Source organism: Rhinoderma darwinii, chromosome 3, assembly GCF_050947455.1.
Source record: "Rhinoderma darwinii isolate aRhiDar2 chromosome 3, aRhiDar2.hap1, whole genome shotgun sequence".
NCBI classification, from domain to species: Eukaryota; Metazoa; Chordata; class Amphibia; order Anura; family Rhinodermatidae; genus Rhinoderma; species Rhinoderma darwinii.
In genome coordinates, this window is record NC_134689.1 from 26,139,317 (window position 1) to 26,163,176 (window position 23,860).

At 43.4% G+C, this 23,860-nt stretch overlaps 1 protein-coding gene across 2 annotated transcripts in view; it reads left to right on the forward strand.

Annotated features, from left to right (window-relative positions):
* The first annotated feature begins 661 nt into the window (after window positions 1-661).
* NDST1 (N-deacetylase and N-sulfotransferase 1) overlaps window positions 662-23,860 on the forward strand; it is a 70,702-nt gene continuing 47,503 nt past the window's right edge. The window contains exon 1 of one of the 2 annotated variants that reach the window (XM_075856168.1): window positions 662-939. The gene's annotated coding sequence lies outside the window, so the exon portion shown is untranslated. Of the gene's footprint in view, window positions 940-11,245; window positions 11,457-23,860 lie in introns of those variants that run through there. The other variant, XM_075856169.1, reaches the window with a different exon arrangement.

Sequence of the window (23,860 nt, forward strand, 5' to 3'; positions counted from 1 at the left end):
AAAAAAAAGGTAAAAAACAATGGAAGTATTCCTTGATTTCGTTCATCTTGCCTCCCAAAAAAGAAAAAGTAATCGAAAAGTCATATGTACCCTAAAACAATACCTACAACTTACCCTGCAAAAAAAATAAACCCTGATAAAGCTCAACGGTAAAAAAGAAAAAGTTACGGCTTTCACAATGTGGGGCCACAAAATATTTTATTTTAAGTATTTTTATTGTGCAAAAGTAATAACAAATAAAACAAAACACTATAAACTTGATATTGGCTTAATCTTATTGACCCGCAGAATAAAGATAACATGTGATGAAAAAAAATCAAAATGATATGACTTTTGGATATAATAACGAAACAAAAAATGTCCGCGTCCAAACTAGGCCGCAAAGTCTTTCGACATTCACTATTGTTAAGGTACCATAGGTAAACCCTATTTACCGATATATTGCTACTTTTTTTTCACTTTCTATCTGTACTCACCGCTATATTGCATCTAACCATTGCAAAATACAGATTTTTATCAATTACTGGTATTTCTACGTTGTCAAAACGATCGAAAATGATCCCAGTCTGTCGCTATCGCTATGGTGACACTGGCAGTGCACTGATTTATTTGTACATGGGTATATATTTTTTTCTCCGGGTAAGTAAATCTTGGTATAAGCAGATGGGCATGTGGCGGCAGGTATAGTGTAATGACCCCTTTATGAAGCAACAGGGTGGACTTCCAGCTCTGCAGCACAGCATGGGTTAATGTGAATCAGTCTTTGTGAAGGGTTTGCTAACCTCCCCCTCCTCTCAGCCTCTCCTCCTCCCCCTTCCCTCTCTCTCTGTAGCTGTGTTGCAGGCTCTGGATTCCCCCTTGCAGCCTGAGAAACCTTCTCCATGCACAGCGAAGGGATCAGGCCCAAGAGATCCGCAGCAGAAGCCATGGACGCTGCAGGTAAGCTGGCACCGGTTGTGCCATGAAAAGAAGGGCAGGCTGGCAGTGCATGGTGGCTGGGTGTATATGTGTACAGTGGGGCTATATATAGCAGTGCTGCAGATCTGATACATTGTATATCAATGTAACACAGTGTAATGTTGCTCTATGGAGGGGGCATGTAGAAGTGTATCTGAGATTATTAGCTGGCCCTGCCAGTAGTCGGGGGTAAACCTCCACGTGTGGCACCAGTTGTTTGTTTTGAGTCTTGATGGGACTGGGCAGGTGAGGGGCACTTAGGCCACATCCTGGGGATAAAGTTATGGCTGCAGGCTGGAGACAGGAGCGGTGGAGGGAGATGCCCCCTGGAGCAATCCCTGGGAGGAGTCCTGAGGACTGGAGGATAATTTATGGGGCAATTAGGGGAAGGCAGATCTGTCCGCTCCTGATTGGGAAGTTTAGGGTGAGGGGCTTTGTGGGCATGTGTAATAATTTCCATCGTGTCAACCATAGTGGTCATGAAGAATAAAGTCCCCTGTACACGTTAGGTGGCTACCACCATTTTTAGGATGTTCCCTCACGGTAATGGGTATGAGTGGCAGTCCGATACTCTCAGACTCTGTTCTCGGCAAGAGGTGTAAATGAATGGGACGGTTGGATTTTTCCTCTGTGCTTTTATTGTTTCCAGGGATATGCAGCGGTGAAGGTGTCCCCTTCTTTTCTCCATTGCGATTAATAGTATGCTTGGGATCTGCAGAGATAAAGGGGTTCTCTGACCAATCAATATTATGGCACATCCAGACAGCCACCATAGACTTTAATGATGACTGACCAGGTCTGTGCGAGCATTTTATTGGCACAGGGATCAACGTTCCCAGCAGGAGATCAACCGCTGGATATGACTCAAACCGTTGTCTACTGGTTGCTTTCTTGCAAAAACAGCGCCACACCTGTCCACAGGCTATGCGTGGTATTTCAGATCAGCCCCATTCTCTTGCAGTTCAGCTGCAATACCAGTCACAACCCCTGGAAAGATGTGGCACTGTTTCTGGAAGAAAGCAACCATGTTTTCTAATCCTGGGCAACCAGTGCTTCATCAGAAGACCTTTTTGATCCCACTATGAACGCCAAATATACATATTGTGGAGAAGAGAGGGGATGGTGGGGGTACCAGTGGATATGCTATCAAATTTTCTCAGAAAACCCCTTTATCGATGTACTCCTTGATCCCCCAATGTTCCTGAAATATTCAGATCGTATTTTAATCCTTTTTAATTTTTATCATAGCATAAAAAATTGGCTGCGACAAAAAACATTACTGAAAAATATCAAAGTTTTACTATTCTTGTTGTAAAGTATCATTTTATAATTCATCTGTTCCAAGCATTTCCTTCCTAAAGAAAAAAAAATGCCTTGGTGGCCTACACGGGTAACATGCTGGTGACAACCACTGTAGACAGCAATTCTAGTGCCCATCGGGTTGTCGCCCAACTTCCAATAGACCCTGAATGGTGTGCAAATCTCCATAGTTACTTAGTTACATTCCATAATGATACATGTTTATATGCCATATAGACACATTTGTGGGATACTAGGTGGCATCCCCTACAGGCATTGTCATGACTGCTGTAAGTGGTTGTCACCCAGCATTTGCCACTCATGAGGAGGAAAACACCTATCTGGACGGGACTGATATTGATCTTCCTGATTCATGAACAGAATTCCAGTGAAAACTGTCACTTTAGTTGTCCATTATGATTTTTATTCGCCAGCTAATACCTATGGGGACAACCCAATTGTCCTCGGATGCCTCCAATTGGATGAAACAGGGATGGGACAGGTTGGATTTTTTTCTGTCTGATCCTTTGTTTTTCAGGGATAAGCGGCGTCCGAGAACTGGAAGTAGCTTTCTTCTCTTCCAGAAATAACGTGCCATTTGCACAAGCCAAACCGGCATGTTAATGGGGGGAATTACAGTAGATAGCTGTTGGCCAAACGATCGCTGGGCCTGATGGCTATCTTGTCTACGATGTGCTTTACATAGAAAGTGTAGTAGGATAGAGGGAGTGAGAAGGAATGTAATTGTACAACAATGCAGATTATCAGGATGCCAACCGTCCGTAAATTCCTGGACAGTCCGTAAAAATAGGAGACTTTTCCTTATTTTTTTCACCCGTGTCCGTAAATTTATTTTTTTTGATGCGACTGTGATTTGTTTGAAGCTCGTACAGATTTTTGGGATTGTAATTATCATCACTTTAAAAAATACTGCATACTGCTAATGTGTTGATGTCCGTATTCTAAGCTATGGACAGATATTACTTATAGCCTTTGATTCATTCTGGTTTTCCAATTTGTTCGTAAAAAATACTGTCTGTCCGCAATTTCTTGATAAATTGTCCTGAAAAAAATCAGCTTGGCAACCCTGATTGTTATAATCTTCAGGGTTTGTGGGAAGCTGAGTAACTATGGGCTCTGTATTCGCCGCCATATGTGGTTGTCGACCAACCGTTATTACCCATGTAGTAGACTGAATATTTCTCCGTATGTTCACACAACGGATTCTGTTGCAGAATCTCTGCGGTCTATTTTCTGTTTTATCTGCCATGGATCCCCATTAAATAGGGCTTATCCAAGTGTGACTACCCAATGCAGTTTTCACACGGTAACCGCGACAAGAAGTGACATCGCACGAAATCTGCGGGCAAATTCCGTTTTGTGAATGAGGGGTTGCCGTGACCACAACCCCACAGTTGCAAGAAATCTAGCAGGTTTCTTGCGACTGTCTGGTCTCGACAACCCACGGGTCATAATGCGGCCATGTTGACTTTAATTACGTACGATGCACACAACGATCCCTGGCTGCGCAATCTATGTTGTGGTCAAAGTTGCCGTGTAGCCCTAGCCTTAGTCTACAAAAAGGGGACCACTCTGGGACTTGTATTTAAGGGGGAAGTGTTCTTTACCCTGAAGTATAAACTCGAGCATGATCATAAGTAAGTGACTACACCCCCGTATGTTCGGTGGAAAATCATCACCGTCGATGTTGTCCATTTTGTTGGACTTGGGTCAAATTCCAGGAGCCAGTGCACTTAGAAATGTATCTATTGGCGTCAAGGGCAAATGGACCATAGGACCCGGCGCCAAGGGCATATGGCCCATTGGACCCAGCCCTGGTTGTGCCCATCTTCTTTAAGGGAGTTTTACACTGGGCGATTATAGTGCAGACGAGCGTTTATATAACGCTCGTTGCCGATAATTGCCCTGTGTAAAAAGGGCAGCGATCGGCAGATGAACGAGCAAACGCTCGATCTACTGATCGTATAGTTTTAAAAAAAAAAAAAATATTCTCATTTACGGCAGCACATCTCCCTGTGTAAACAGGGAGACCCGCTGCCGACATGATAATGTATGGGGACGAGCGACCAGAATAACGACCGCTCGTCCCCATCCATAGTTCCGTGTGACAGGAGCAAACGAGCGCCAATCAACGATGTCTCGTTGATCGGCGCTCGCTGCACCGGCCAAATATCGGCTGATGTAAAAGGCCCTTTACTGAGTGGCGAGGACCTGTGCAGGACTCTATTCTACATTGTTTGCAGACAAAGAGGCAGGGAATTGGATCAAGGGCTTAGCCTGGGTGGCAAAACTGGGCACCTAAATGACCCGGTTTGATCTTGCTATGGTGCCCCCTTTCTTTTATGTGCGCCACGTATTGGGGCCTAACTTTTTTTGGTTATTTTGTTTACATGCCTTTTAAAAGTCCCTATTTGCAGGCCACTAAAAAGTAAAATTGGCTCCTGGAGAGTTATAAATGGCTTCTACACTCTCTAGTTTTTTGTCCACCCCTGATGTAATCTATGCACAGTGCAATTCATTACAGTGAAAAGCAGGGATTAGAGGGCAATAGACTTGCTAATTTTAATCGCCCTTGTAAAAAGGTGTGTGATATAAAGAAACCTTGCCCTTAGGGGTAGTCTCTGATAATGTATATTAGTGACACTCTAGTTAGCATCTACTTGTCCAGTATTTACTCATGTAGTAGTGGTGGTCAGAATTTCTTAGGCTTCGTGCACATCTGCGTCAGGGCTCTATTCTGACGTTCCATCTGAGCTTTCCGTCGGAACGGAGTCCTGACTGACACAAACGGAAACCATAAGTCATTTCAAAGGTGACGGATCCGGTGCCAATGGTTTCCGTTTGTCTCCGTTGTGCAAGGGTTCTGTCGTTTTGACTGAATGAATAGCGTAGTAAACTACGGTATTGGTTCCGTCAAAACAACGGAACCCTTGTACAACTGAGCCAAACGGAAACCATTGGCACCGGATCCATCACCATTGAAATCAGGGATTCCGTTTGTTTCAGTCAGGGCTCCATTCTGATGGAAAGCTCAGACGGAACGTTAGAATAGAGCCATAACAAGTATGTGAACGAAGCCTTAATCTGACACAAAGGTTTTTGTTCTAAATAATACATTGTACCAATTATAAGGGACCTCTTACACGACGTGGACCGTGTAAATGAGCGCTGATCAATGAGACGGCATGTTGATTAGCGCTCGTTTGCTCCTTTGCTTGTTAACACGATCGCTTGTCCCCATACGTTTCCATTATGTCCATGTTTACACAGTTTATTTTCCTAATCTAGCGAACAAAAGGTTTTCAATTGATCATAATGGATTGTCAGGTGTAGTTATCAGAGGTGAAAAGGTAACCGTTGCACATTGACCCTATTAACTGATGAGGCCCAATGTCCCCTCTGCCACATAAAGACACCATGGCGCATAGTAGGTGGGAGGCCCGCTACATATCTCGCATTAGGACTCGGAAGCTTCAAATAACACCTCTAAATATTGTTGGGTTTTTTTGTACCAAAAATGTATTTTTAAAAGTTTATTGCTGATTTGGGGGTTTTCGTAGCTCCCGTAGAGCACAATAGAGAGTGACGACGCATATGTGTTTGCTGCAGAAACAACTCCATTGAGATGAATGGACCTGATTTTCAGTCGCAGAAATTTCTGCATCAAAATCTGCAGCGTGTTCAGGGGGCTTTAAAGAGGACAACCTCCATTTTTGTGTCTGATAACCAGTTGTACTTCTACTGGAACCTAAGCATTCAGCTGTTATTGCAAAGGAAAGCTGCAGACACATCAACGTGTAGTAATACATAGTCCTTCAGTGTAAAAGCAGTTCTTTAAGATGGCTTTGGTTAATATAGAGGCTTTCCCTTTAAGATTCCCATATGTCCTGTAAGTAGACACCCTTTGTCAGCCCTTATAGGACATATGGGGTTTCTGTCAGCCAGTCCCTCACTATTTTTATTAACTTTGCATACCATTCCCTATGTTATACAAGAATAAGGTCCCGCTATACTATGAAAAAACAATGCGTGGATGATATTGTTCTCTTCTGGAAAGGCAGCTGCTTCCATTATAGGGATCTACCAGAAAGCTGCTTCCCTGAAGTCAAGCATACTCAAATAGGTGCTCCATGTATTTGGTAGACCAGACACACAGTCCTGTCCTGGGTAGAGATTGAGCAGCAATTAGGATCCTTACATCACGTTTGGGAGAGGGGAAATATTCCTTAAAGGGGTTGTCTGAGCACCCTTTATTTTTTAACTGTCCTCTGTACGCCCTCGCCGGTATAGCCGGCCATGCATTGACAACTGAGCTCACGAGACAAATACTTTGAACCCTTTTCTGTCATACTTTCCGACGTGCTTAGCAAAGCGATGTGGAATTTAGGTTCTGTTTATCAATAAGATGTGACGTTCCCATGTGTGCTTAGTTTTCGGGCTTGATCATAAATCCTTGGTTGGTGACCAATGTCGAGGTGTATACATGATCATGCATCAAACAGACCCTATATACCCAGTTCTACCAAGTCTCTAGCCATTGGCGTTCCATCATGGTGCTACGGCCTCATGGTAGGCTTGGGCATGCCTTAAAGGGGTTCTCTACTTTGAGCAGTCCCTACTTGTTAGAAGGGACCCTTGACAATAAGTTGATTAGTCTCCTCTGCTGGGACCAACAGTGATTAGCTCTAATCTGTGGGGAAACCTAAGTTTTCAGACGTAATTCGGGCGTTTTACGCCTCGATTTACGCCTGAAAAATCGGCTCCATTACGACTACAAACATCTGCCCATTGCTTTCAATGGGTTTTACGATGTTCTGTACCCACAAGGTGTAATTTTACGCGTCACTGTCAAAATACGGTGCATAAAAAGACGCCAGTGTCGAAGAAGTTCATGTCACTTCTTGGGACGTTTTTGGAGCCGTTTGAAAAACTCAATTGAAAAACAGCTCCAATAATGTCCATAAAATACGCCGCAAAAAACGTGAGTACTTACAAAAACGTCTGAAAATCAGGAGCTGTTTTCGCCTGAAAACAGCTCTGTAATTTCAGACGTATTTTGCTACTGCATGTGAACATACCCTCACAGTAAAGGTACTTTTACACGACCCAACCTAGGCCGTGTAAACGAGCGCCGATCAACGAGACATCTCGTTGATCGGCGCTTGTTTGCTCCTTTCACAAGGAGCTAGTATGGGGATTATTATCATGTCGGCAGCACATCTCCCTGTTTGCACAGATGATGTGCTGCTGACGACGATAATAGTTTCAGTATTTAAAACTATACGATCAGCTGATGAACGTTCATCGGCTGATTGTTGCCCTGTTTACACAGGACAATAAACGGGAACCATCTTTCTATGAACGGTTGTTTGCCTGATAATTGCGCAGCGTATTTAACACTGGCCAATTTGGGCAGTAAAAACTAGGGTGTAGGAGTAAAGGGGGTTTTACACTGCGTGATTATCGGCCAGACGAGCGTTCATACAGGACAGCGATCCACAGATGAACGAGCAAACGCTCGATCATCAGCTGATCGCATCGTTTAAAAAAAAAAAAAAAGCTCAATATTATTGTTGTCGACAGTACATGTCCGGGTAAACAGGAAATCGCGCTGCCGGCATGATAACGTATGGGGACAAGCGATTGGAGTAACGACCGCTTGTCCCCATCCATAGCTCCATCTGACAAGAGCAAACGAGCGCCGATCAACGATGTCTCGATCGGCGCTCGCTGCACCGGCCGATTATCGGCCGGTGTAAAAGGGCCTTAGCGCCGCTTCCAAACTCCAGCAGCTTATTTGGTTGCAAACAAAAGGATTGGGCATGTTGGAATCCATACAAACCACCGTACACTTTAGAAGATCGGCCAATCCCATCTAAATCGGTTTTGGGTGACATAACCAAAAAATGTGTATGGCCGTCTTAAGCATTACACAGTTCCCATTACATCTTACAGAACAGGACAGGTCCTCCCAGAGTGAGACACGCTCTCTATTCTGGCCAAAGGATCTTCCTCTATTAAAGAGGCTCTGTCACCACATTATAAGTGCCCTGTCTCCTACATAAGGAGATGGGCGCTATTAATGTAGGTGACAGCAGTTCTTCTTATTTAGAAAAACTCTATTTTGACCACGTTATGAGCGATTTTTAGCTTTATGCTAATGACTTTCTTAGACTTTCTTAATGCCCAACTGGGCGTGTTTTTACTTTAGACCAAGTGGGCGTTGTACAGAGGAGTGTGTGACGCTGACCAATCAGCGTCATGCACTTCTCTCCATTCATTTAGTCAGCGCATGGGGATCCTGCTAGATCAGTATGTGCTGTCTTATACTGACACATTAACGATACTGAAGTGTCTTGACAGTGAATAGACATTCCTTCCAGCCAGGACGGCATGTCTATTCGCAATCCCGGCACTTAGCTGTACTACAGAAACGTTACAGAAGTGTCAGGATTGTGAATAGACATCCCGTCCTGGCTGGATGAGATGTCTATTCACTGTCTAAACACTTCAGTATCGTTAATGTGTCAGTATAAGACAGCACATACTGATCTAGCAGGATCCCTATGCGCTGACTAAATGAATGGAGAGAAGTGTATGACGCTGATTGGTCAGCGTCATACACTCCTCTGTACAACGCCCACTTGGTCTAAAGTAAAAACACACCCAGTTGGGCATTAAGAAACTAATTGGCATAAAGCTAAAATCGCTCCTAACGTGGTAAAAATCATTTTTCTAAATAAAAAGCATCACTGTCACCTACATTATAGCGCCGATCTCCTTATGTAGGAGATGGGGCACTTATAATGTGGTGACAGAGCCTCTTTAACTAAAAATTCCCTAATGGGGTGTATGAAAATGGGTTTTCTTTACTAAACAACCCTTTTAAGGCCTCCATACATATTGCTGTTGGTTGCTCCTGTTGGCTTTGTAAGATCTGCCATTGATGAAATGTCTTTGATTGACTTGGCAGACATACTCCAATATCTCATTTTCGATGGAGAAGGGGATTTTTTTGAGCAGCACCATTTGTTTCTGGAAGCCACTTATTGTTCCAGTCTCCATTAGGTAATATCAGTGTTTGGTTAAGCTAAGATTTGGAAGAGTTTGTCACAGACCTTCATGGGCATTTAGGCATCGGCTCCTCTTTAAGTCTAACCGTGTCTTTGCCCAAATTGCTAGGTCAGCTTTTTTACATGTTAACTGAAGTGACTTTTATGGGGTTTTATCCTCGGGGGAATGTTTTGGGCTCAGAGGTAACTTATTCCTAAAGTGAGTTAATAAAGAAGGGTCCCTAAGTGTAGGTCTCTGCAGCATAAGACATGTTTAAACCAGTGGCGTAACTACCGCTGTAGCAGGGCCAGCAGCATGAGGGTGCCCGTGCTGCCCGCCAACATGGCCCCCCCCCCCCATGGCCAGAGGCTCTACTAGCAGCCGCTATGGCTGCTACAGTGCGACGCCACTGAAGGGGTTGTTCCTACAAAAGACATCCAAAAGAATCCACAAGACAGGGGATATATGTGTGATCACTCGGACGCCCAGCGATAAGGAGAACGGGGGACCGACAGTCCCCCAAAGTTCTCCATGACAAACCTCAGACTTCCGGGGTCTGTCGGCAGCTCCATACAAATGAATTGTGAACCGGTCGCGCTTGTGCACATGCGTGACCAGCGCTCCTTTCATTTTTATTGAACTGCGCAGACCCCGGAAGTCCGAGGTTCGTCATGGAGAACTTCGGGGGGATTTTTGGTTGGTCCCCCGTTCTCCTTATCGCTGCCAGTGATCACACATGTATGAAGGCTGTTTTTTTGGGGGGGTGGAGGTTGGGTGCTCTATGGCGTTATCTACAGGGGTGGGCACTGTATGGCGTTATCTACAGGGGTGGGCACTGTATGACGTTATCTACAGGGGTGGGCACTGTATGGCGTTATCTACAGGGGTGGGCACTGTATGGCGTTATCTACAGGGGTGGGCACTGTATGGGGTTATCTACAGGGGGGCTGTATGGGGTTATCTACAGGGGGGCTGTGTATGGCGCGATCTATAGGAGGGCGCTGTGTGGTGGGAGTCTACAGGGAGGCACTATCTACAAGGGGGGGGGGGGTTATGTGATACCCAGGGTAGTTGGGGCCCCAGTCAAAAGTTTGCTATGCGGCCCAGTCTTTCCTAGTTACGCCCGTGGTTTAAACTACTGCCTCGTAGCCAAAATAAAACTTGGTCTCCATTGAATTAGTCTTACACAGGACTTGTCAATACTTTAAAAGGGTCCGTGACACACAGATTTTCTCTTTTGGTTTTATTTAAATCCGTGTCAGGCACCGCCCCCTCTGGCCTTGTGCTAGGCATAACATACTTTATCAGACTTGCCTGGGGTGTCCCTTTTAATGTTCTCTTTAGTTATGCTGATCTCCACTACATTGTAGACGCTGGGTGACAACTTCTGCCATAACTGTACCCATTATGGATGTCTTCTAGCTTTTCAAAGCCAAGTAGTCCCCTACCCCTCTTCCCCTCACCATGCTTTGTACGAATGATACCACTGATGGTCCGTCTTTACTGCGCTTCTGGTATTCTATTCATTTACAAATAAAACCTGCTATATTACTCATCCAATATATTCTTTTCTCTATTGTTTAATAATGTAAATTAAAAATGTATAGGAATTCCTTGTGCTGATATATTTTACTACAACAGTAAGACTATTCAAATTTAGAGTCTAACATTTGGTATTTGTCGGTTGTCACAAACAGAGCCAACACTTTTTGTACGAATTCTATATAAACTTCTTTGTTCCGAGTCCCCTGTGTATTGTTCTTCAACGTAGAATGCCGCCGAATATATTTGCTCTGTTTAAATAAAGGATGATAATTTGTGTCTCAGTCAAAAGCTACAGCGTGCGGCGGTGACAGCCGCGCTCAGTACAGACCTTATGAGAATCGAGCAGTGTTTAGAAACGCACTCTATGAAATCTAATGCTTTTGCATCCCAAAGGCAATTATGGCATTTAAATCCTTTTACTGCAAAGCATTACTGGTCCGGCGGTGACGTGACTAACCATTTTTCCAGCTTTGTAAGCCGTATGAAGAATAATAGAGGAGCAGGCCTGGGTTTCTTCTGGGAGTGTGGGGTATCGATGCATTGTCTGTGCGGATATCTCCGTCACCAGATGGAAGCACAAGGTGAGTTATTTAGGGAGAGCAAGACTTTTGCTGGTCGGAACGGAGCGCGTTCTGCAGCAGTCATTAGCTGCCTGGGGCCGATGTGCATTATACATGGAATGTGTTTAGTGCAGCTGTAGGTTACGTCTGGGATTTTTATTTTTTTCTGCATGTGCTTATATTGGGTTTACTCCTACAGATTGCAGCCCCGGACATATAGATGTCCTAGTAATTAAAGGTGCACACGGCCGTATTATGGAACTGTATCGGAATGTTCACGCGTGGCAGATACTCTGTGGATTTTTCATCCGGATTTGTGCAAATCTCATCCGTGCGCTGCAGAAAATTTTTTAATCTGGAGCATGTAATTTTCTGCTCCGGAGTGGCTTGCAGTTTTGTTGCAGATTTTCTCTATTGAGTTCAATAGGAAAGTCAAAATCTGCAACAACTTGCGATTGTTCCTAAAAAAAACAAAAAGAGAAAAAATATTTTCGCAAAGTTAAAAATAAAGACTAGACTCCTCTCTCCTGGCGCTCCCATAGCAATGTGTCCCTGAGACCCCCCTCATCCCCAGCTGGTCTCTGTACGGTCGACCATCTGTGATGACATTTTGTCATGTCCCTGCTGCGGTCACATCTGACTAAACTTCATCACAGGAGTCTGGCTGTACGGACAACTAGCCGGGGGATAAGGAACGCCAGGGGAGGCAGGAAACCGCTAGAGAAACCGCATGAAAAAAGCTCGATTTAATGCAGATTTTCTGGTGGTTTTCGCGGCGGATTCTGGGTCGAATTTACTGCAGAATTGTCCGCAGCAAATCTAACCCTTGTGGACCTATCTTATAACCTCGGAGTTGTACACAGCCATAATACCGGGCCGTACAAGTGTTTTGGGAGTGACTGTACCTCTGTATAACTCCCTATTGCATACAGCACCATGACTTGCTCCATCGGACCCCATATGTGCTGAGGAATTCAATACTTCCAGGTGAGAATATTTCTGCACCGCACCCAACAAGGCCTGGTAAAGCCTTCATGCACAGCTGGGCCATGTGCATGAGCCCCAAGATTGGTTTCACACGTTTTAGTTTCCGTATTACACCTGAACGTTTTGCGGTTCTAAACCTATGCTGATCAGTGAAACCGTGCGAGATCCTGGTGCTGTGGCAATAATACTGATGTTAAAGAATGGCCGCGTGAAACCAACCAACTGGGAAATGCGCATGTGGCTCTGTTCATATCACACCTATGATGTGGGTTCTACGTACACGCCAAAGTACCCATAGACTTCAATCGTTCTTTGGCCGGTTTCAGACTACTGTAGACTAGCTTCATTTTAGTGTTCCATCACGGACTAAGGTTGGTTCAGTAAAACCGTGGTAGATGCAAGTATTGCGGAGGTAAAATGAACACTAAAATGCGGCCAAAATATTTTTTACTAATGAAGGACAATTGTTCCCAAGCAAAAAAAAACACCTTCTAATCTCGATAAGAGTGGGTTCACGTGTAGCCAACATGCAGCATTTTTTTTTTTAAAGCATCAAAACATCCGGGGAAATGGCCTCCTTCAGACATGGCTGGCCTCATGAGATTAGGGGACTTTTTTTTCAGTCGTTCCATATTTGGTAAGATATAGTCCTGTTCCTCACACCCAATAAAGGGTTAGCCAGCTCTTATTTAAAGAGGCTCTGTCACCAGATTTTGCAACCCCTATCTGCTATTGCAGCAGATAGGCGCTGCAATGTAGATTACAGTAACGTTTTTATTTTAAAAAAACGAGCATTTTTGGCCAAGTTATGACCATTTTTGTAGTTATGCAAATGAGGCTTGCAAAAGTCCAAGTGGGTGTGTTTAAAAGTAAAAGTCCAAGTGGGCGTGTATTAGGTGCGTACATCGGGGCGTTTTTAATACTTTTACTAGCTGGGCGCTCTGAAGAGAAGTAACATCCTCTTCTCTTCAGAACGCCCAGCTTCTGACAGTGCAGATCTGTGACGTCACTCACAGGTCCTGCATCGTGACGGCCACATCGGCACCAGAGGCTACAGTTGATTCTGCAGCAGCATCAGCGTTTGCAGGTAAGTCGATCTTACCTGCAAACGCTGATGCTGCTGCAGAATCAGCTGTAGCCTCTGGTGCCGATGTGGCCGTCACGATGCAGGACCTGTGAGTGACGTCACAGATCTGCACTGTCAGAAGCTGGGCGTTCTGAAGAGAAGAGGATGTTACTTCTCTTCAGAGCGCCCAGCTAGTGAAAGTATTAAAAACGCCCCGATGTACGCACATAATACACACCCACTTGGACTTTTACTTTTAAACACACCCACTTGGACTTTTGCAAGCCTCATTTGCATAACTACAAAAATGGTCATAACTTGGCCAAAAATGCTCGTTTTTTAAAAATAAAAACGTTACTGTAATCTACATTGCAGCGCCGATCTGCTGCAATAGCAGATAGGGGTTGCAAAATCTGGTGACAGAGCCTCTTTAAATGGTCGACCCTTAGACCGCACAGGAGTTGAGGTTTGAAATTTAACCACTCGTCGTCTTTCATTTCTTACAACCACGTACAATAACTACTGTCACTTGTGTGTGCGTCACACATCAAAATGCATAGCCATGATCTCTCTCTCTAAGCTGGATTGTAACCAATATGTACAACATTACACCTTCCACAGGGTGTTCATCCAGCTTTCTAAGACTCCTGAAATCTTTCTAGTAATGTATTAATATATCCCCTACTTGTATGCTGCATAAAGGCTGATTTACTGTTCACAAGATTGGGAAAGCTGGAGTTAATGGTGGCCGTAATGGTTGTCGCCCAGATCTCCTAGAAGCCATTAAAGGGCTTGCTTTGTGAAGACAACCCCTTCTCTAAAGACAGCGACCCCTGGAACCTCCGACCATCACTGGGGATAGCTGACTGACCAAACCTTGTAGTGATACGTGCTAGCTATTCATTCAAATGAATGGATGACCATGTAATACATGAACAGGCCCGGTTTGGCAGAATGGTAGCCACTTTTATTTAGCGGCTCTTTGATGTCCATATGCCCTAATATGACTTATGGAAAGGGATTGTCTTGAGTGAACCACTTTACGAAAGAACATAATGGAATTTGTAAAAAAAAAAATTATATCTGAAGGACTTTTTTTTTTTAAGGCTTACTATTAGAATATTGGGGAAATCTAATGACTTACCTGAGGAAAAATTACTATTTTCTCTCATGTAACATACGACTGGTGCACAGACTGTACTAGACGATCACCATTTGATTGCCTCGTGCAAACCAGGCTTAACTTCATTTGGCCCAAAATTTATTTTTCTATCGGATGCCAAATAAAAAATAAAATAGGAAATTGCCAGTTAAAGAGCCAAAAATATGGTTTACTGAAATTCAAAGTATTTCCACTATCACTAGTGACATTGTAAATGTTCATTTAGGTTTCGTCTCTCACAGATTTGAGGAGAAGCCGACCCTATCTTTTAAGTAAAATTTGTTTGTTTTTAAGTGTTTTTTATTTTTTTTGCTTGTTTTTTTATTTTAGCAGGTTTGGTCTCTTCCACCATTCAACTTACAAAATTCCTCCGTGATCTAGCTAGTTCATGGTGGTAGGCCTCAGCAATGTTTGGTTTCAGGCTATGAAATTCCAACCTCCATTGTTTGTCTCATAAATTCCTGCTTGTAATGTAAAATGGTTGTCCTGATAAATCAGCGATAAAGTGTATTTGGGAGGCGGTGACTTTTTATTGGTTTAATACCTGAACTAGAGATAATAATAGGCTTATGTTTGGGTTTTTTCCTCATTAGATCCTTTTTTTATTTTTTGTCTTTTTTACATTTACGATGGTCTTGTTTGTGTCTAAACAGTTGAATGTTGGGGGGAGGGGGGTCCTCACCTGTCTGTGGCTCACAGCGGGATACAACAAATTCCGAGTAGTGTTCAGTGTTGACAGCCTGTCTTCCAGACTCCTTCCCCTGGGAAAGTGGTATAATCGTTCTAGGTATCTAGAGAGATCAGCAGATGCTGGTAAACACCACGTCTACAAATCAGAGGTTCTCAAGCTGCTTGCCGTGCAGGAGCCACAATATCAAAGCCTAGTGAGATGTATGAAGACATAACCTCGTGGTCCTACAGCCTCGCCTGAAAAACGAAGGCTGGATTCACACACAGCACTTTGTTGCGATTTTGTGCATTTTTTTTTTTTATGGCGTTTTAAATGGCCTTTTTGTTTTGTGTAGCCAGATGTTACATTAAAGTCCATAGTAAAATAAATATAAAATGCACTACACAAAACTGCGTTTTGGTTTGTGGTGTTTTTGAGGCAATCATAGGGCTCAATCAGACGAGCGTAAAATTTGTCCGTGTGCTGTGTGTGAAAATCACGCACAACACACTGACCCATTGATTTCAATGGGGCCGTCCACACATGCAGGAGTTTTCACGCAGCGTGTGTCCGTTGCGTGAAACTCACTGCATGTCCTATATTGGTGCGTTTTTCACGCACCAACGCGCTCATTGAAGACAATGGGTGCGTGAAAATCACGCACATCACACGGATGCACATCAGTGTGCTTTGCGTCATTTGCGCATAAATTCCATTGGAAAAAAAAAGATGCTATGCGAGTGCGTGAAAAATGCATGCCAATCACAGAGCACACTAATGCATAACGCAGCACACACGGACCAGATTCATACGCGTGAATCTGATACGCTCGTGTGAATGTAGACTTTTGGCCAGTGGCATTTTTTTCCCCAAAAGCAGCATGCTTTGGTGTTTTTTCAGGCGGGTTTTTCCCTTAGGGTATGTGCACACGTAGTGTTTTCAGGTGTATTTCAGGGGCGTTTACGCCTCAAAAAACACCTGAAAAAAACGGAAGCACAACGTCTACAAACATCTGGCCATTGATTTCAATGGGAAATTCGGCGTTCTGTCCCGACGGGGCGTTTTTTAACGCCTAATTTAAAAAAAACGGCCCATGAAAAACTGCCCACGAAACAGACGTGCATGTCACTTCTTCAGCTGTTTTTAGAGCCGTTTTTCATTGACTATAGAAAAACCGCTCCAAGAACTGGCGTAAAAAATGCTGCGAAAAACACGAGTTGCTAAAAAAAAACGTCTGAAAATACGATTTTAGCTTTATGCTAATGAGTTTCTTAATGCCCAACTGGGCGTGTTTTACTTTTTGACCAAGTGGGCGTTGTGGAGAGAAGTGTATGACGCTGACCAATCAGCGTCATACACTTCTCCCCATTCATCACAGCACATAATGATCTAGCTAGATCACTATGTGCAGCCACATACTCGCACTATAACGTTACTGCAGTGTCCTGACCATGAATATACATTACCTCCAGCCAGGACGTGATGTGTATTCAGAATCCTGACACTTCGTTAATACAATCCTGACACTACAGCACAGCAAGTGTAATCTCGTTTGAAATGACAGTGTAGAGCGTAATCTCGCGAGATTATGTTTGCTGTGCTGTAGTGTTTGTATTAGCGAAGTGTCAGGATTCTGAATAGACATCACGTCCTGGCTGGAGGTAATGTATATTCATTGTCAGGACACTTGAGTAACGTTACTGTGTGTTTATGTGGCTGCACATAGCGATATAGCTATATCGCTATGTGCTGTATAAATGAATGGGGAGAAGTGTATGACGCCGATTGGTCAGCGTCATACACTTCTCTCCACAACGCCCACTTGGCCAAAAAGTAAAACACGCCCAGTTGTCCATGAAGAAACTCATTAGCATAAAGCGAATATAGGTCATAACTCCGTAAAAAATGATCGTTTTTCTAAATAAAAAACACTGCTGTAATCTACATTACAGCGCCGATCACATCATGTACAAGATAGGCCACTGATAATGTGGTGACAGAGCCCCTTTAACGTTACTCAAGTGTCCTTACAATGAATAGGCATCGCCTTTAGCCAGGACGTGATGTCTATTCAGAATCCTGACACTTCGCTAACGTTTGTGTGAGATTTACACAAGGCAAGTGTAATCTCGCGAGATTACGCTGCAAACTTGTCATTTAAAACAAGATTACGCTTGCCTTGCTGTAAATCACACACAAACGTTACCGAAGTGTCAGGATTCTGAATAGACATTGCGTCCTGGCTGGAGGTGATGCCTATTCATTGTCAGAACGCTAGAGTAACGTTAATGTGTGTGTATGTGGCTGCACATAGTGATCTAGTAAGATCACTATGTGCTGTGTAAATGAATGGAGAGAAGTGTATGACGCTGATTGGTCAAAAAGTAAAACACGCCCAGTTGGGCATTAAGAAACTCATTAGTATAAAGCTAAAATCGTTCATAACTCAAAAAATCAGAAATGATAGTTTTTCTAAATAAAAAAACACTGCTGTGATCTACATTACAGCACCGATCACATCATGTACAAGATAGGGCACTTATAATGTGGTGACAGAGCCTCCTTAAAGAGGCTCTGTCACCAGATTTTGCAACCCCTATCTGCTATTGCAGCAGATAGGCGCTGCAATGTAGATTACAGTAACGTTTTTATTTTTTAAAAACGAGCATTTTTGGCCAAGTTATGACCATTTTTGTATTTATGCAAATGGAATTGCAAAAGTACAACTGGGCGTGTTGAAAAGTAAAAGTACAACTGGGCGTGTATTATGTGCGTACATCGGGGCGTGTTTACTACTTTTACTAGCTGGGCTTTCTGATGAGAAGTATCATCCACTTCTCTTCACAACGCCCAGCTTCTGGCAGTGCAGACAGCGTGTTCTCGAGAGATCACGCTGTGTCGTCACTCACAGGTCCTGCATCGTGTCGGACGAGCGAGGACACATCGGCACCAGAGGCTTCAGTTGATTCTGCAGCAGCATCGGCGTTTGCAGGTAAATCGATGTAGCTACTTACCTGCAAACGCTGATGCTGCTGCAGAATCAACTGTAGCCTCTGGTGCCGATGTGGCCGACACGATGCAGGACCTGTGAGTGACGTCACAGATCTGCACTGTCAGAAGCTGGGCGTTCTGAAGAGAAGTGGATGATACTTCTCGTCAGAACGCCCAGCTACTAAAAGTAGTAAAAACGCCCCGATGTACGCACATAATACACGCCCAGTTGTACTTTTACTTTTCAACACGCCCAGTTGTACTTTTACAAGCCTCATTTGCATAAATACAAAAATGGCCATAACTTGGCCAAAAATGCTCGTTTTTTAAAAATAAAAACATTACTGTAATCTACATTGCAGCGCCGATCTGCTGCAATAGCAGATAGGGGTTGCAAAATCTGGTGACAGAGCCTCTTTAAGCTTCACTGTAGGACTTCAAAAATGGCAGAAGAAAAGCATGTACAAAATTACACCAAATGTAAAACGTTAACAAAAACAGATTTTTTTTATTTTGTCAGATGGGAGGGGGAATGATTGGTGCATGGCCACGGTCGTTGCGCCACATTTGAGGTGCACGGCCAGCGAAAAGATGCAACAGATTTATTAGGAAATGTGCGCCTCTTAATAAATGTGCATTTAACTCACGCGGAGAAGATGGCTAAGACTGGCAAATGAAAAGCCAGTCTTAGTAGATCTGCCCTATAGTATAATAGAAAATTGTAGAACTATTCATTTATACAGTGATTACTCTTTATTTACATAAAACCGGAAGACCCCTTTAAGTATTCATAAAAATTAGAGATAATTTGTTGGATTATTATAATAAATTATGTTTCTTCGAGTGAGCCCAGGTCTTGATAATACATTGTATGCGACTGAGAAACACACCAGCTATTGTACCCAAAAACAATTTCTGGCCTAATTTTAGTGGAGTACGGCAGGTAAAGAGCCTTCTAGTGAGAACACAAAGGAAATGTAGTTAGAGGAGCTTGTCATTACCTCCGCATCCCCCGGGGACAGGCTAAGAAAATGATGATTGTGGAAATTACGAAAAGAGAATATTGTCGTCATTCAGATGTGGGAATCCGCCGTCGTACATTGACCAAGGACCGGCAGAAGTGGTAGATACAGTATGGATACTATAGATCAGCACGGAGGTGTAAGCTGACTCAGAGGGTGGGGTATTTTTATTTTTGCTTTCGACAAGCTAGAGGAAAATGCTGTGTGTGGGCTGAGATCTATCCTAATCTTCCATGTTTCAGTATTAAATCTACCAAGATAAACCAGGAGCTGTTGAGCTGCTAAAAAAAAAAAAAAAAAAAAAAGTAAAGACTCCGTTCTGCTTTTTATTTTGGGTCAATGATTTCTTTTAGCCACTTACATGAACTTCTGAAAAAAGATCTTCTATTCAGATTGTTTGACGAAGTCTAAATTGTGCAGTAAAGGGCTTGTCTGCTTTTTACAATCCCTTTTTGTTAGATGGGTACCCAAAAGCTGATCACCGGCTGTTCCACTGATGTGACCCCCACCGATCAGCTGAAATCTGAAGAGAAAGTTGACAGCAAGTGCTCAATTCCCCTTTAGCGCCACCACAGGAGATATTAAGCATTACATAAGATCCATGTACCCTCCGTGTAATTCATAGATGTGCTGGTTCCTCCAGAGAGAAGTGCTTTTTATTGCCACACTGCTCTGGGTACTAGATGAGCTTCTTGAACGAGGGACCTCTCCCTAATTCAGAATGTCCTAAAAGGGTATTTCAAAATGTGTTTTCTAGACCAGACGTCCCCTTTAAAACGATCAGATGTTAAATTCTGATGGCGTAATAGGACTGGCCAATAAAATGACAGGGTTTAACGACCAATTGCGTGCTCCCTGGAGACAGTAACTGATCTTTTCCATACCTTTTTTATAGGACTTTTCAAGTGTTGTTTGGTCGCTTTTGTTTGGATTGCAAACCATACCATGCGATCTTTGGTAACAATACAATAATTTGCAACAGCAATTTACCCAAAAAATGTCTTCGTTGCTAGTCGCCATTTCGGATAACTTCCCATAGTAAGCAATGCAAACAGTTAAGCTTTGTAATTTTTTTTTAATAGGAACATAGATAAATACCTATATATATATATATATATATATATACCGGATAAGAAAAAAAAAATAGGAATGCTGATCGGATCATGATTATATATGGACGTCTAAATCTTGTAGGCTGTGTGAGAGAACAGAACAAGATTTCTCCTAATGTGAGAGGTGGCTGACGCCCAATTCTTTTTGAGCTATGAAGTGGACCAGAAAACACTGTAATAGTAGATAAATTAGACAGAGGAGTGATCTTCCGTTACAAAACTGGTAACTTTAGGAGCCATCATAGCGATCTGCTGATCGACACATGACCAGATCCTGAGACCCCTGTCAAACAGCTCATTTTGCTGGGAGAAGTTTCCATCCGCTGCTATAGGGAATATCACGTGCAGCCATTCAGATAAATGAGCGTCCATGTAATACAGTACCAGGTCCTACAGAGAGAGAGAGCCACGGTTTATCAACCCTTCTCCTAGTTGGGGACCACTCTTATTAAGGCCATTTTACACAGGCCACTGATCGGGCAAGCGCACGTTCATCGGCTGATCTGCTCGTTTATGCAACATGAAATGTTAGCGTTGTGGGCAGCACATCTCTCTTTATGAACCGGCAGATGTGCTGCCCACATGATAGAAATGTATGGGGACAAGCGATTGTAATAACTATCGCTCGTCCCCATAGACAACCAATCCTTGCTCCTTGTGACAGGAGAAAACGAGCACCGATCAACGAGCTGTCTGGTTGATCGGCACTCGTTTTCACGGCCAATATCCGGCTGTTTTATATTACCTCTTCGTCTATATGCCCTAAGGCTATGTTCACAAAGGTCGGATTACCTGCGAAGTGCGCAGCTTATCCGACCCAGAACACACAGGGGAATCTAGGTGAATATTCACACCAAACGGTGTTTTAATTTGGTGCGCATATTTGGCCGAATTGACTGCTGCGTAAAACGGTCGCCAGAAAAAAAAAAAAGACCCATGCTCACCACTCCTGGAATTGTATTTAATCCTGAAATTACATTTCAATGAATTACATTTCAATGAAACGTCATCCTGCTTTTACGGCTGCTTTGTATGCAGGCGAAGTGCTATGGCAGTGCCACAAGAGGTAAATGTAAAAAAAAAACCTGCAGTATTTGCTACAAATGCACAGCGTAATTGCAGCAAATTCCACAAACCGTGGCATTAGTTGCAGAATTTTACTTCCCCATTGAACTCAATATGTAAATCCTGCAACAAATGTGTGGCGAATCCACAGCATAAATTGGCATGATGCGGATTTACAATCTGCTCCGCAGGTCAATCCACGAACATATTCTGTCTAATTTTTACGCAGCGTGTGGATGATATTTGTTCAAATGTTATCCACTTTGCTGCCACTGTAATACGCTGCAGATACGGACATAAAATCCACACTCCATGTGAACATACCCTGATAGGCCATATAGAAAGAGGTTGTCGAGATAAGAGCTGTCCAAGTAGCATAATGTTGTCAGTAGTATCGTCCGTGGATGACCACGCTAAATCTTCAGACTGTTGTGGTCACCAAGGAAGTCCGCTGCCAGTCGGTAAGTGCTGGTGGCACGTACTGACAAACAAGCTACGCTTTACCGCCGCGTAGAAGTATTTTTTAATAATGCCGTTTATAAACGGGCACAAGTATGGTAACAGGGTACTTTTTATTAGGTTATATTTTATAGCGTTAGATCTGGTACTGGTGGAGGGTGCTAGTGCTTCCGCTCCATGGAGTGACAGATTGTCTTCATATCCGCATAAAAGGCAATACAATCTATTCTTGGCATTATCGAGCCCGATGGCTCATCATCGACCGGTACGCTGCTCAGACACATGCTAACTATTGACTTTCCAGAGTCTGAAAATTCCATCTGAGCTTTGCAGTCATTCTAAAATATTTCCGACTATATCTGCTCTATAGGTTTAGATATGCATTTTCCTGAGGCACAAGTTCACGCACAGTTCACACATCTAATGGGGCTCAGTTAATTGACAGGGAACACAGATTTCACTGTATCCATCTTCCCAGGAATCGCTCTGCAGCGGCAACGCTCTCCAGATATTGCAGGCACCCAACCATGTGTCGTCTTTGTGATAAGACATGCAGAGAAAAATATCATCTTGTGGAGGCCTGCTGTGTGGTAACAAAAATAATCCGCTTTAGGCATTGTTACTTGAGCATCTTCCATTCGATGGAGGCCTGGAACTAATTTCTCTAGGATGCGCTGTGGTAAATGCCTTAAATCTTGCTTGAAAATATAAAACGATGGGGTGTGTGGGGGAGGGGGTACTGTAATGATGTACTTGATAATGACTGTGGAACTTAGAGAGTTAAATTTCACCCTCCCAGCTCAGTCCTCCCTTGAGTCGAAACCAGACAGTCCGAAGTCGTGAGAAAATGTACAATGCTGGCTATTGTTAATACGTCCTGCAAATACAACTTTAAATGAATCTATGAAAGTGATGTCTAGAGGATAGTTTTAGCAGTAAAGTGTGAAGATAGAATAGAAAAAGGCTAAGAGAGGCTCTAAATATTTGACCCCTTCCCTAAAAAAAAATAAAATAAATGGCTTTCTCTTTCTTAGGCCGATTTCACACGTCGCCTATTGGTTGGAGAAACCGCGCAGAAAATCTGCAGCAAAGTGCAATGTAAGTGAATGGGGTTTTAACAAACCCTATTCACAAGAGTGTTAAATGCCTGTAGCAGATTCTAGATGTGCTTTAGATTTTTTATATGTTGCGGAAATGCCGCAGATTCTCACAGCAAATTTAATTAATTGCAATGAGTGAAATCCACGACTGTCTGCCCCAAAATCCACAACGAAATCCGCATGTAAGTAACACATGGATATCGGCAACTATTTTGGTGAGGATTTGTAGGGCAACTCAAAAGCATAATTTTTATGTGATGTATTACCCAAGCTTAAAGGTAAACTGGGTTCCACCCGCCACTGTGACTTTAGACCACTTGGGGTCCAAGGTATGGGACCCCAACATAGTCAGTATTTCTGTAAAGAGAGTGTCACTATTCACATTCGTCCCTAGAGAGAGAGCAAACCTACAAACTCCATGCAGATGTTGCCTTTGGTCGGATATGAGCCCAGTACCCCAGGGTTTTAAGACAACAGTGCTAACCACTGAGCGACCATGCTGCCCAGTTATCTGTGGCTTTTCAAAATTGACAGAAGGGCCGGGGATGGTATTCGATAGTAAACTAACAGATACTCACCCCCTGAAATGCCCCCTCTCCAACGCTGAAGTCCTATTCTCTGCCACTCCGGGCCTAGAAGATCCTACAGTGGTCACATGCTGCAGCAGCCAATCGCTGGACTCAGTGGTAATGCTGTCGTATACTGCACGTGACCGATGAGGCGAGCAATTGGCTGCACGGCATGTGACCGCAGCAGGATCGTCCAGGACCGGATCAATGGAGATCAAGACC